A 10376-nucleotide genomic window follows, 5' to 3' on the forward strand; every position below is an offset into this window, starting at 1 on the left:
GGGGCAGGAGCCTTTCCCTTTGCTCCCCCAGCCCGCCCGGGGCCCATGCTCCGCTCTCGGAACCGTCCTCCCTCTGCCCCGAGGTATCCATCATGTGCTCCAGCTGAGGCATGGCCACGCAGGGCTTACCCATGCTTTGGGAGCAGTCCAGGCCTCCTGCAGCCCACCGCCAACAGCACTGCTTCAGGAGAGGAAACCTCCTCCTGGCTCCAGCGGACCTCCACAGCCTCTCCACACGCTTTTCCTGGCCCCCATACCTTGTTTGCTCCCAGCACCAGACCGAGTGCATTGAGACTCAGCCAGGCCCCTCTCCAGCCAGGGCAGGAGCAGGTAGGCTGCTGGGGAGCACAGGCACGGCAGGGGCATTTTTAGGATGTTTATGGGGGTGGAGGGAAGATGGCAAGCCAGAAGGCAGCTACACAGCCTCTCCTCCTCTGTGAAACATTAGAGGCACAGCAAGCAGAGGGCAAGGCTGGAAGCAGCTGCTGGGCAAGGGGCACAGTGAGTACCAGCGGCCGTGGCACAGCACGCAAGCCTCCCGGCTCTTCCCAGCCCTGCAGTCATGGCCCTGGGCCTCTCCGCCCTCCCTCCTCAGTCTCCTTGCTCACCAGACAAGCGCAGCCAGCAGTAAGACGAGAGGTTTCCCAATATTGCCGGCTTCCAACCCCAGCGCGGGTGCGGGGCAGAAGTGCTGTTCACAGCAGGTTATCCTCCCTCCCCCACATTCTTCCCAGGAGCAAGCAGCTCCTGCTTCAGCAGGGCTCAAGGGACATGACCACTGGGACAGAAAAAGGCACCTCTCTCGCTGGAAGAAGCTGACAGCAGATACCAGGGAAGGGGGAGGCAGGACCCAGGTCTTGTCTCATGCCTGGGACACCCTGCCTCCAGTGACAACAGGGCAACGGCCAGGGGACAGGGAATGTCATGCCAGCAGAGCTGGGCAGCTGCACAAACAGCAGTGCATGCTCACACCAACCTCTGAGGCGTGGGCAGGAGCCCAAAGCTGGCTGCCTGCCAGCCACCCTTCCATGCACAAGCAACCTTCATTCTTGGGAAAGTGCAGCAACTTTGCTTGCCCCAGGCTCCCCCCTGAGAGCTGCCCATGTACTGGCACTCCACTCCTCCAAAATCCACTCTTTTTGCAGGAAATCCCCTTTTTTTGTAGGCCCCATCGCTCAGCCTGAATAGCCTTCGCTCTCTACGGCTCAGTAATAGTCAGGTGAGCAGTTAATGTTTAGGGAGAGCTGGCAGTGGAAATTTTGCCATCCCATTACCGTGTTTCCTCCAGCCCTGCAAGCACAGAGGGGAGCAGCTCTGTTTTTCTACAACATCACATGTGGCAGCAAGGCCCATGGCAGGGTGGGTGTCTTAGCCTGTTGTATCTTCTAGAGCTAATGTGCACCTGCAGAGGGATGCTGAGGCACAATTACACTGTCTGTGGGGCCCAAGCCAGAGGCCTGTAGGGGCACAGGGACAGCCCCAGGTTTGCTGCCCCCTCTACTGCCTCCCCCTCAGGCATTACAAGTGAAGAGGTAGCCTGGCTGGTCCCAGTAAAGAGCTGCAGGGCAGCCAGGAGAGGAGTGATTTCATGGAGCTATGGTGCCTGTTCTCTTACCTAGCTGTAGGTGACAGAAACTGCAAATTCTTCTCCCAGGTGTCATTTTTGGAACAGTGACTTTAGCTGACCTGCTTAGACTGCCTCAGTAGAAGCCCAACACAACAACTTCCCAGGTTTGCAGGAGGTGAGAAAGGGCCCAAAAGCTGCAACAAGAGCTGCACAGCCAGACTGACAACTCGGGAAAGGCACCACACTTTGAAGAGAGGCAACTGGGGACAATCACTTTTGCTCTTACAAAGAGATGGGAGGGGACAGGCTGGTTCCTCATTCAGCAGATCACCTTTAAAGTGTGTACTGCAGCACCCATCTGACAAAGTGCCTTATGATTCAGGGTCACCTCCCTGTCCCGCTCCCCATGCCTGAAATGCTGCCACTTGAGGGGGGCTGTGCCAGCCAGCAGATACCACACAGGCAGTGCAGAGCAGGATAGTTGCAGGAATTTACAGAGGCGGAATGGAATTTGGCCAGGAGAGCAGGATTAAAACCCCATGCTCCGGATTACCATGCTGTCCCTCCCTTCCCAGTCTTGTGATAAGCAAACCTTAAGTGAGAATTTCACCTTTGTATTTCCCTGAAAAGAGCAAAGTGTGCCAAACAGCCACCATGTTCTAGAGGTGGGATCCAGCAGCACCCGAGTTGGATACCAACATAGGCTGTAAAAGAAGGAAGCATCCTCGTCTCCCCACTGCCCCCAGACACCACCAAGCTGCTGAGAAAATCCTGGAAAGGATCCTCCTGGGAGAACAGGCAGCTGTGCCTCAGTTACAGCTCATTCTCAAACATCAAGCTCTCCCCAGGCCCGTAAGATTACCACATACACAATTCTGCCACTCCGAGTTCAGTTTTTTATTCTGCAGAGATCACACTGAAAAGCCATCTTCTCCTGCTCTGGTGGGACCATAGCACTTGGGGAAGAGGAACTAAAAGTCTCTGAAGGGTGTTGAAGCTCCAAACTTGGCCGAAGCAGGGACTCTTGTCACCAAGACTGTTTCCTTGTTCCCACAGGAAACCAGCAAGCTCAGGCTGGGTCTGACACAGGAACGCCTTGCTGCTTACCTCTCCATGTCAGAAACCCAGGAATATATCAGGGGAGCAGCTCCTCTTGGCAGGGACTCTGATCGCAAGGCCCTACTAGGCCCAGTCTGCTTTTGCAGAGCCAGTCTCCCTGCCCGCAACCAGGCACTGGGTTCAGCTGTCCATGAATGGAGGGCATGCGGGGCACACGTGGAGAGACCAGTGCCACGGCAGAGTGTGCAGGTGTGGCATAGGAGGCTTAAGCCTACCAGACATCCTGCAGTGCTTACAAGCTGGGCAGCTGCATTTTGCCACAACTCTCAGGCAAAGTAAAGGGCGCCCACCCAGATAGCAACACAGCCCCCAAGTGCTCTCACCCCTCTTAAGCCCAAGAAGAAGCTGGAAGGTTCCAGAGTGCTGGTTTGCACTCCTCTGCATGTGCTGCATTTGTCTCTCACTGCAGTAATAAAAGAGCAGGATGGACCCTGAAGGCTTGCGTGTGTCAAGCTGCAGCACACTGGACACACTGCTCAGGACACCCACCCAGATGTGCCAACACTACCAGCTGGATCTCAGTCTGGGCTAGAATTAAAGATCACTTTTCAGGGCCAAACCACTCCCTGCCAGCAGAAAGCCCTTCACCCAAAGGCTGTCCAACCCTTTGGGTGGACATGGCTCTGGAGAAGTCCACCTTCCCCCAGCATTCAGCTAGCCCTGTGACCACAGTGCCAGGCTTGAGGCAAGGGAGCACCCTGCATGTCCATGGCAGTCATGGGCTCCCCACTTGAGCCCATTTCCTGCACAGCCTGGTGGGGGAACCAGTGCTGCTCCAACCTGGCACCTGGAGGTGACCCCAGTGCCTCCTCCTGACATGAGACCTTGACAATGTGCTGCTGAGACCCCTGAGAAACTCACAGAGGAGGTAAGTGTTTAACACACTGCTTCCATCTTTACCTCCCTGGACTACAAGTTGTTTGATGCTAAGAGGATACTCAGCAGGTGAAATATCAACACTGACTGGCCTTTTTCTGGGCCTGGTGAGGCACAAGCCTAACTGAGGACAGACACAGAGGCTACGAAGTCCTGAATCAAATCTCATCCACATGCCTCCCTGGCCAGCACGGCTTGGCACAGGAGGGACCAGGCCTGGGCACTGTGCAGGAGGGCCCCAACTGCCTCTTGAAACAGAAGCAGCATTGGGGCTGATCTCCAGCTCCCTTCCTCTCTGATGGGATTAGGTTTCTCCTATCTGCATTTCTGCTGATGTCTGTGCTGCAGCTAATGGCCAGCTCTGAATCCATTAGGTTCACCATGTCCTGGTCTCCGGATGTGCTATGGGCATCAATACCTATTCACCCCTGCCATTTCCTGACACTTTCACTGCTGTGGGTTTGCAGCAGTTCCTGGGGTCAGAGCTGAGCAGGGTCAGCAGCCGGGAACTCCAGCTTTTATCCAAATCAGCCTGCAGCAAGCCCTCCACCAGTTCCAGCTCTGCCATCAGCACAGCTGAAACACCCAGCAGGCATCATGCCAATACAGCAAGGGGTGGGAATTTCATCCTGTGCAGTACTGGCACCCCAAATTTCCAGCTAGCTGTGCCCATGGGTAGGGACTAACCCCGTGTCCCAAATCCCTCTGCTCCCCTTAAATGCTCTTGAACATCCTGCACCAGGAGATGCTCTCTGGTGGGACAAGAGACCATATCCCAGCACAACAGGCCAAACCTATCCCCTACACATGCTTGTTGAGTCTGCATCACCTCAGGCAAAATTAATTAGGTTAATTACAGCAAAAAAGGAGAGAAAGGGACTCCAACAACCCCAGATTGGCACTCTACCTGGAAAAGCTCACAAGAGGTACAACACCATCCACCTCTGGGGACATGCCAGGGGCATGGCCGTGAGCCAGGCTGTCAGGTGCCTGCTGTGCACTGTTACCAGCAGAACTGGGTAAGTGTTTTTGGCTGAATAGTTATTGATTGAAAACTGCAGTTTCCAGACAGCTCAGACCTATTTGCTCCTTCACTACAAGTTTTGGACAAGAACAAAATGCTCTGTTTTCCAAGCAAAAAAGTCTCATTTTGCATTGTTTTGTTTGTAATTGAGCTGCATTACATTTAAAAGAAAACATAAAGAGTCTCTCAAATTTGTCTGTGTTGAGTTTTTTTCCCCTCCAGCTTTTCATTTTGGGCACTAAATCAAGCAATTAATTATTTGTCCAGCTCTGGTCTCCAGACAAGCTGAGGGCATCATGAGCCAAAAGGCTGGAGCAGCTCTGCCCAAGCAGCAGTGCTGAGGGGGGTGTTGATTTTTTTGTGCTGCAGGCTCCTTTCAGGCTTTAGCTCGAGCTCCTTCAGGGTTAGCAAACACTCCCTGGGGGGAGGAGAGCAGGGCCCTGTTCGAGGAATGGCAGGTACCCCACCACAAGGGATCCACCCGCCCCAGTGGGCAGCAGTTCAGGATACACAAGGTCACTGTCACTGCTTGAAGGACATGCTAGGAGCAGGGCTTGCCATGCCAACTGCCCAGCACAGAATCATAGAATATCCTGAGTTGGAAGGGACCCGCAAGGATCATCAAGCCCAACTCCCAGCTCAGCACAGGACAACCTCAAAAATCACACCATGTGCCTGAGTGCATTGTCCATAAGCTTCTTGAACTCTGTCAGGCTTGCTGCTGTGGCCACTTTCCTGGGGAGCCTCTTCCAGTGCCCAGCCACCCTCTGGCTTTTTCCTAATAACCAGCCTAATCCTCTACTGATATAGCTTTGTGCCATCGGCTCATGACACCACAGTCCCTCACTAGTCCTGCTAGTATCAGTCACTGGAGCAGCTCTTCCAAATTCCATCTCTCACAATGCCAAACTCTAGTCCAGCAGCTAGGCACACACAAGGCACCAACCAACAAAGAAAGGCAATCCCTTCACTTCCTCTGCATGAAAAGCAGCTGAGCTCACGGATGCAGCCTGGTACATCTTCCACAAGGGACTAGCCCAAACTGGGACTGTGCTCACGCAGCCACTCCTGTATCTTCCCTGTCCAGAGCTATTCCTAGCACCAATGCCCTCAGTGCCCAAGTGAGGCTGAAAGCAGAGCTCGTCCACACAGGAATGGAATAACTGCACTATAAATAGCAAACCAGAATGGCTCAGGGCAGGCTCTAAAAACCCAAGCAGCAATAGTGCCATCCACTCAGGGTGCCCTGGGCATTTTGTAAGGCCAGAAGTGATTCTGAGCTACAGAGAAGCTTGCACATTGCCAAGAGGCTCTGACAACACTGTGGAGGAAAAACTGCTGTCCAGGCTAAGACACAAAATTTACCTGCAAAAAAAGCATATAGGGCATCTTGCAAACTGGAAATGAGGTGGTGACTGATGGGGGCAAAAAAAGGAGGGGAAGTGGATCCCAGAGGGGAGGCAGTTCCCAAAGCCAGGCAGTGGAAAGGAGAATACTCCCAACATCCAAACCCATTACTAACCATTCCCAGCCCTCCTCCCCTCCTGCTGCTCCTTGTGTTGCTCTCCCTGGGGCTTCTCACACTGCTGAGCTAAACCTTGAACTTGCACACCAAAGGACAAAGGCAGGGAAGAAACAGCATAGCTCAACTCAACCAGGCAGCAGATCAGTGGCTGAGGACAAAAGCTCACATCTTCTGCAATCCACAGCAACCTCTGTGCAGTGCCCAGCCTGCACCAGGAGTGGGACAGAGCCAAAAGAGCTCAGACCATCCTGTGATCAGGTCTTCCAGGATGCTTCCAGGAAGAGCCTTATGCTTCCCACTACAGTCATCCTCACTACTCCTTCTTTCCTGCTGAATCCACAAATACTCCACCTTTCCCTTCTCACTGACACTGTATGTCCTAAAAAGGGATCTCAGCTTCCCCAGATGAGAATACGACCGGCCTCATGCAGCACTGCCAGGCACCAGGCTCCTATTCTTGTGAGGGAGCCCTGCTCTTCCAGCAGTGCTGCAGCATGGCTCACTTGGGCATACATTGGGCATAAGAGCACAGAAGAGACTCTTGGGAAATCAAGAGAGGGGTGTATACACAGGGAAGGCACAGACCTGAACCAAATCACCCAGCATATAAATACACATGCACACTCACACAGGGAAGCAGTTGTTTCCTCTGACAGAAAGGTTATTTTGTCAGAATAGGAAGACAGCACTCAAAATACCAAAATAAAAACACCAAACCCCTGCTTTATTGGTCCTGGAGCACCAAACCCAGACAGGACACAAAAAGCAAAGACAGCCAGTGCTGACTACAAACCCACCTTGAGAACCCACCTCTGTAAGCCCAAAACTCACTTTGCTTCTCCCCCACGGCTCTCCTGTCACCCCTCGCCCTTCCTCTCCAACACAGCAAGCAGGAAGAGAGGTAGAGGCCTCAAGTTTGGCCAAGTTTCCACTCAGGGAACAGAAGCTTGATAACAGGCTGGACAGGATGTGAGCACCCATTGAGGAAGAGGATTAGTAACCCCTTAATCTGCACATTTTGGAGTCTAAGCACTTTGCTTTGCTCTTTAATTAAACTATGGAGCGCAAAGATTGCCAGAAGGTAGAGAACAAGGAAGAAAAAAGAAAGGAAAGAAGAGGCTGTGGCTTAAAGTCTGTTCCTTGTGGCTTAAGTGCAAGGAGGGGGGTGTTACTAGCAGGGATGTATTTCACCTCAAGTGCTTCGTACTGGGGCTGTTGAGCATCCTATTGCCTTCCCTGATCCAAACTATGGGAGTGTCGAGGGCAGGATGAAGGGCAAACTGCGTGATGGCCTGAGGATGACAAAGGAGGGAGCAAGGAGATCTATCAGACTGGACAAAGCTTTACCTGTGGCAGCTTTGTCTGGCTGGCCATGACTCCCCTCCTGAGTCTCCTGCCTCCTGGGAAACAATATGAGCGCCAGAGCACATTTGTCTCCACTTCACACACCTGTCTGCACAAAAGGGCCTTGTTCCAGCACTTATCTGGCTCCAAGATGGGGAGGGGCCGGTGCCTCGCTGCCCTGGCACCCAGGCAGGATGTTCAGCTCCATGCCGGGCTCCTTTGGATCTGCCTGGCAGGGGAAGATTTCCTGACACAGGTACAGAGGGAAACCTTTTACCACAGCCCATGACAAACAAAGCAGTTCAAATAGTGCCCTGCTTCCCTCAAGCCGTGCTCAGGTGCACGTGCCCGTGCAGAGTAGGCCGCAAGCCCGAGGCTCCAGAAGCTATCTGAGCAGTGAGGATAGGAGCCCCGCAGCACAGGGAGAAAGGCAGTTGGTGCCAGAGCTGGGAACAGGAGTGCCAAGGAATGGCCTCACCTCCTGAAATGCTCTGCCACCAGCTCTGCCCCACCAGACCAAGGGTGTGTGTGTGTGCAGAGGCAGCCTGTCACTCCAGCGTTCCTCTCTTCCCTCACTCCTATTCTTTGGAATTCCTCTCCTCTGTTTGCTTTGTTTCAGACCTCAATGAACAGGAAGAAAAGGGAAGGAGCCTTGACAAATCCGATCAAGGCATAGACATGCTGAGGCTCCCTCCTGCTGGCATGCCAAGCCCTACACTAATGAGGGGCAGGGAGAGAGAGGTGACCACTGAGAACAGTGGCCCCAAAGAAACACTTGATGTAAAGGACAGAGGGAAAAGACGCTGCTAGGACAGAACAACGCCAGCAAAAGCTCACAGCCTTCACAAGGGGGTCTTCCCATTTTCCCTGGCCCAGAGAGCTTGTTCCAGCTCCTCAGTCCAGGTCCCAGTGACTTACTGCCCACTACACATGAAATAAGCAATAGACTATAGTAGTGTTCGGGGAGAAGGACCCAGACACGCATACTCAGGTGAACAGCCACAGAGATGGGATCACACTTTATTCAAAGGATTCATGTGGAGAATCTGGTCCTTCCCTCCCAAGAACTGGGCTATGGGGGCTTACAAGTGCCAGTGCTGTCTCCAGAACCTCCCACAGGTCCCAAATACCCACAGCCCTTCTGCCATGCAATTATCCCTTTTACTGATTTAGAAGCACTAAAACAGCACGGGAGCAACCACATGTAAACCATCTACTTAACACACACGATAACTAACCTTTGAAGGCTGCCAATGTTGCAGGAGCAGCTAGGAACAGCTGGAGAAGTTGGCACGGCCTGGTGGTGCCTGTGAGGAACCTCTCTAACCAAGGATTCTCAGCTTGAAGGGCAGATAAGACATCTCAGCTGTACTTGAGAGTTTTGGAGCTTGCTGTCACCTGAAACCCAAAGGACGGTCACATGAAGAGCTGCTGCATGAGAGAGCTCTGAGGACAGGGCCCTGCACATCCAAAAGCATAGAGAAGATCACCCAACACCTTGGTCCTGTCCCTATCCTCCAGCCTGTCACAAAGCATGGCTCAGTGTCACCAAAGGCTACCCAGACAGCCCAGGGGAGAATGACTACCTGCATGCTGCATGTTCCCAGTCCCAGATCACTGCACTGTCCTTGGCACGTTCCCCACGCCTGCAAGGAGGGCAGTACACGTGTCCCCAGAATTGCTGGCAAAGCCACAGCCACCATGTTGCATCGCAACACATGTGAGTCCTCACACCAATCCTCCAGCAGGATGAGGAGCTGGGGGAGGGATGCAAGTTCTCTGGCTCCCTCCCAAACATGATAACAACAGCAAGTGTCTAACTTGTGAGGCAATAAAGGCATTAACTATCGTGTCCAGTAACCTGAGCCCCCATGACATGCCCTGGGCAGCCCCATAATGGCAGTTAAGCGAGTCTGTCCAAATAGATGCGTACAGGGAGAGACCAGGAGTAAAGGCAGAGGAGAGAGAAAGCAAAGGCAAAGAACACCATGCACGCAACTTGTGCTGAAGAGAGCAGAGAAGTCTGCACATGTTACTCCTCCTCAGAGGAAATCCTCTTCTTCTGCTGGGATCTTGCCAGTGCACCCCTTTCCTACAACTCCCACAGAGCTGGGCACACACATTCCACAACTGCAGGATGAAATGGATAAGCCCTTCTTCCAGGAAGCTGGAAGGATTATTATCTCCTTATCAGTAGAAAGCCCAAAACAGAAGCACAGACATACAAATATGCTGGGGCAAAAGAATCAGACAAGAATTGGGAATTTTGTTTTAAAGACCCTCTATCCACATATCACTGCTCTAAGATGCAGCAGGAGCAGGACCTTAAAAGCGGGTAAAAATCTACTAAAAGCATGTGTCTTGTCTGTTCTAAAAACTCAGAGAAATAAGTGTGCAGTGTGCTGTATTCCTGCACCCTCTAGACACAGCAGACCCCAGGCCAGCCCAGCACAGCACAATATGACAGAAGGGAGGCGACATCAATCCCAACAACGGCTGGAAATAAAAAATAGTAACAACAGCTGCTACCTGAACAGTGAAATCCAGCAATTCTAAGAGTGAAATACAGCACTGCACTGCTCAGCAAAACCCTCCTTCAGCAACAAGGCCCAACAAAACTTCTGCTTTGTGAGTCTCCCTCAGATTCTGGCTACAAGGTGGCAGCCAGTGAGAAAGGACATGTATGGACCCTACGGCACAAGTCACTAAACAGACATCTGTCTCCTCCACCATCCCCACTCTGCTTGTCCTGATCAGCTCCCGCCTCAGACCAAAGGGGTCTCAGAGGGGAAACTCAAAGACGGATACTTCTGGAGCAGTAGGAACAGGATATGAACCAGGGTGCCAAACCCTCCTGGTATACACCCCACAACCCTCACCCTGGTGCTGCTGGAGCTTTACATTTTCATGAAACAGTTCAG

The 10376-nt window shown here is 52.7% G+C and overlaps 1 protein-coding gene across 2 annotated transcripts in view; it reads right to left on the minus strand.

Annotated features, from left to right (window-relative positions):
- The window catches only part of LARGE2 (LARGE xylosyl- and glucuronyltransferase 2), an 18662-nt gene extending 9783 nt beyond the window's left edge, over positions 1 to 8879 (minus strand). The window contains exon 1 of one of the 2 annotated variants that reach the window (XM_017741811.1): positions 8694 to 8879. The gene's annotated coding sequence lies outside the window, so the exon portion shown is untranslated. Of the gene's footprint in view, positions 1 to 608; positions 708 to 8693 lie in introns of those variants that run through there. The other variant, XM_017741813.1, reaches the window with a different exon arrangement.
- Positions 8880 to 10376: the final 1497 nt, after the last annotated feature.

The sequence above is a fragment of the Corvus brachyrhynchos genome, unplaced genomic scaffold (genome assembly GCF_000691975.1).
Source record: "Corvus brachyrhynchos isolate BGI_N302 unplaced genomic scaffold, ASM69197v1 scaffold115, whole genome shotgun sequence".
NCBI classification, from domain to species: domain Eukaryota; kingdom Metazoa; phylum Chordata; class Aves; order Passeriformes; family Corvidae; genus Corvus; species Corvus brachyrhynchos.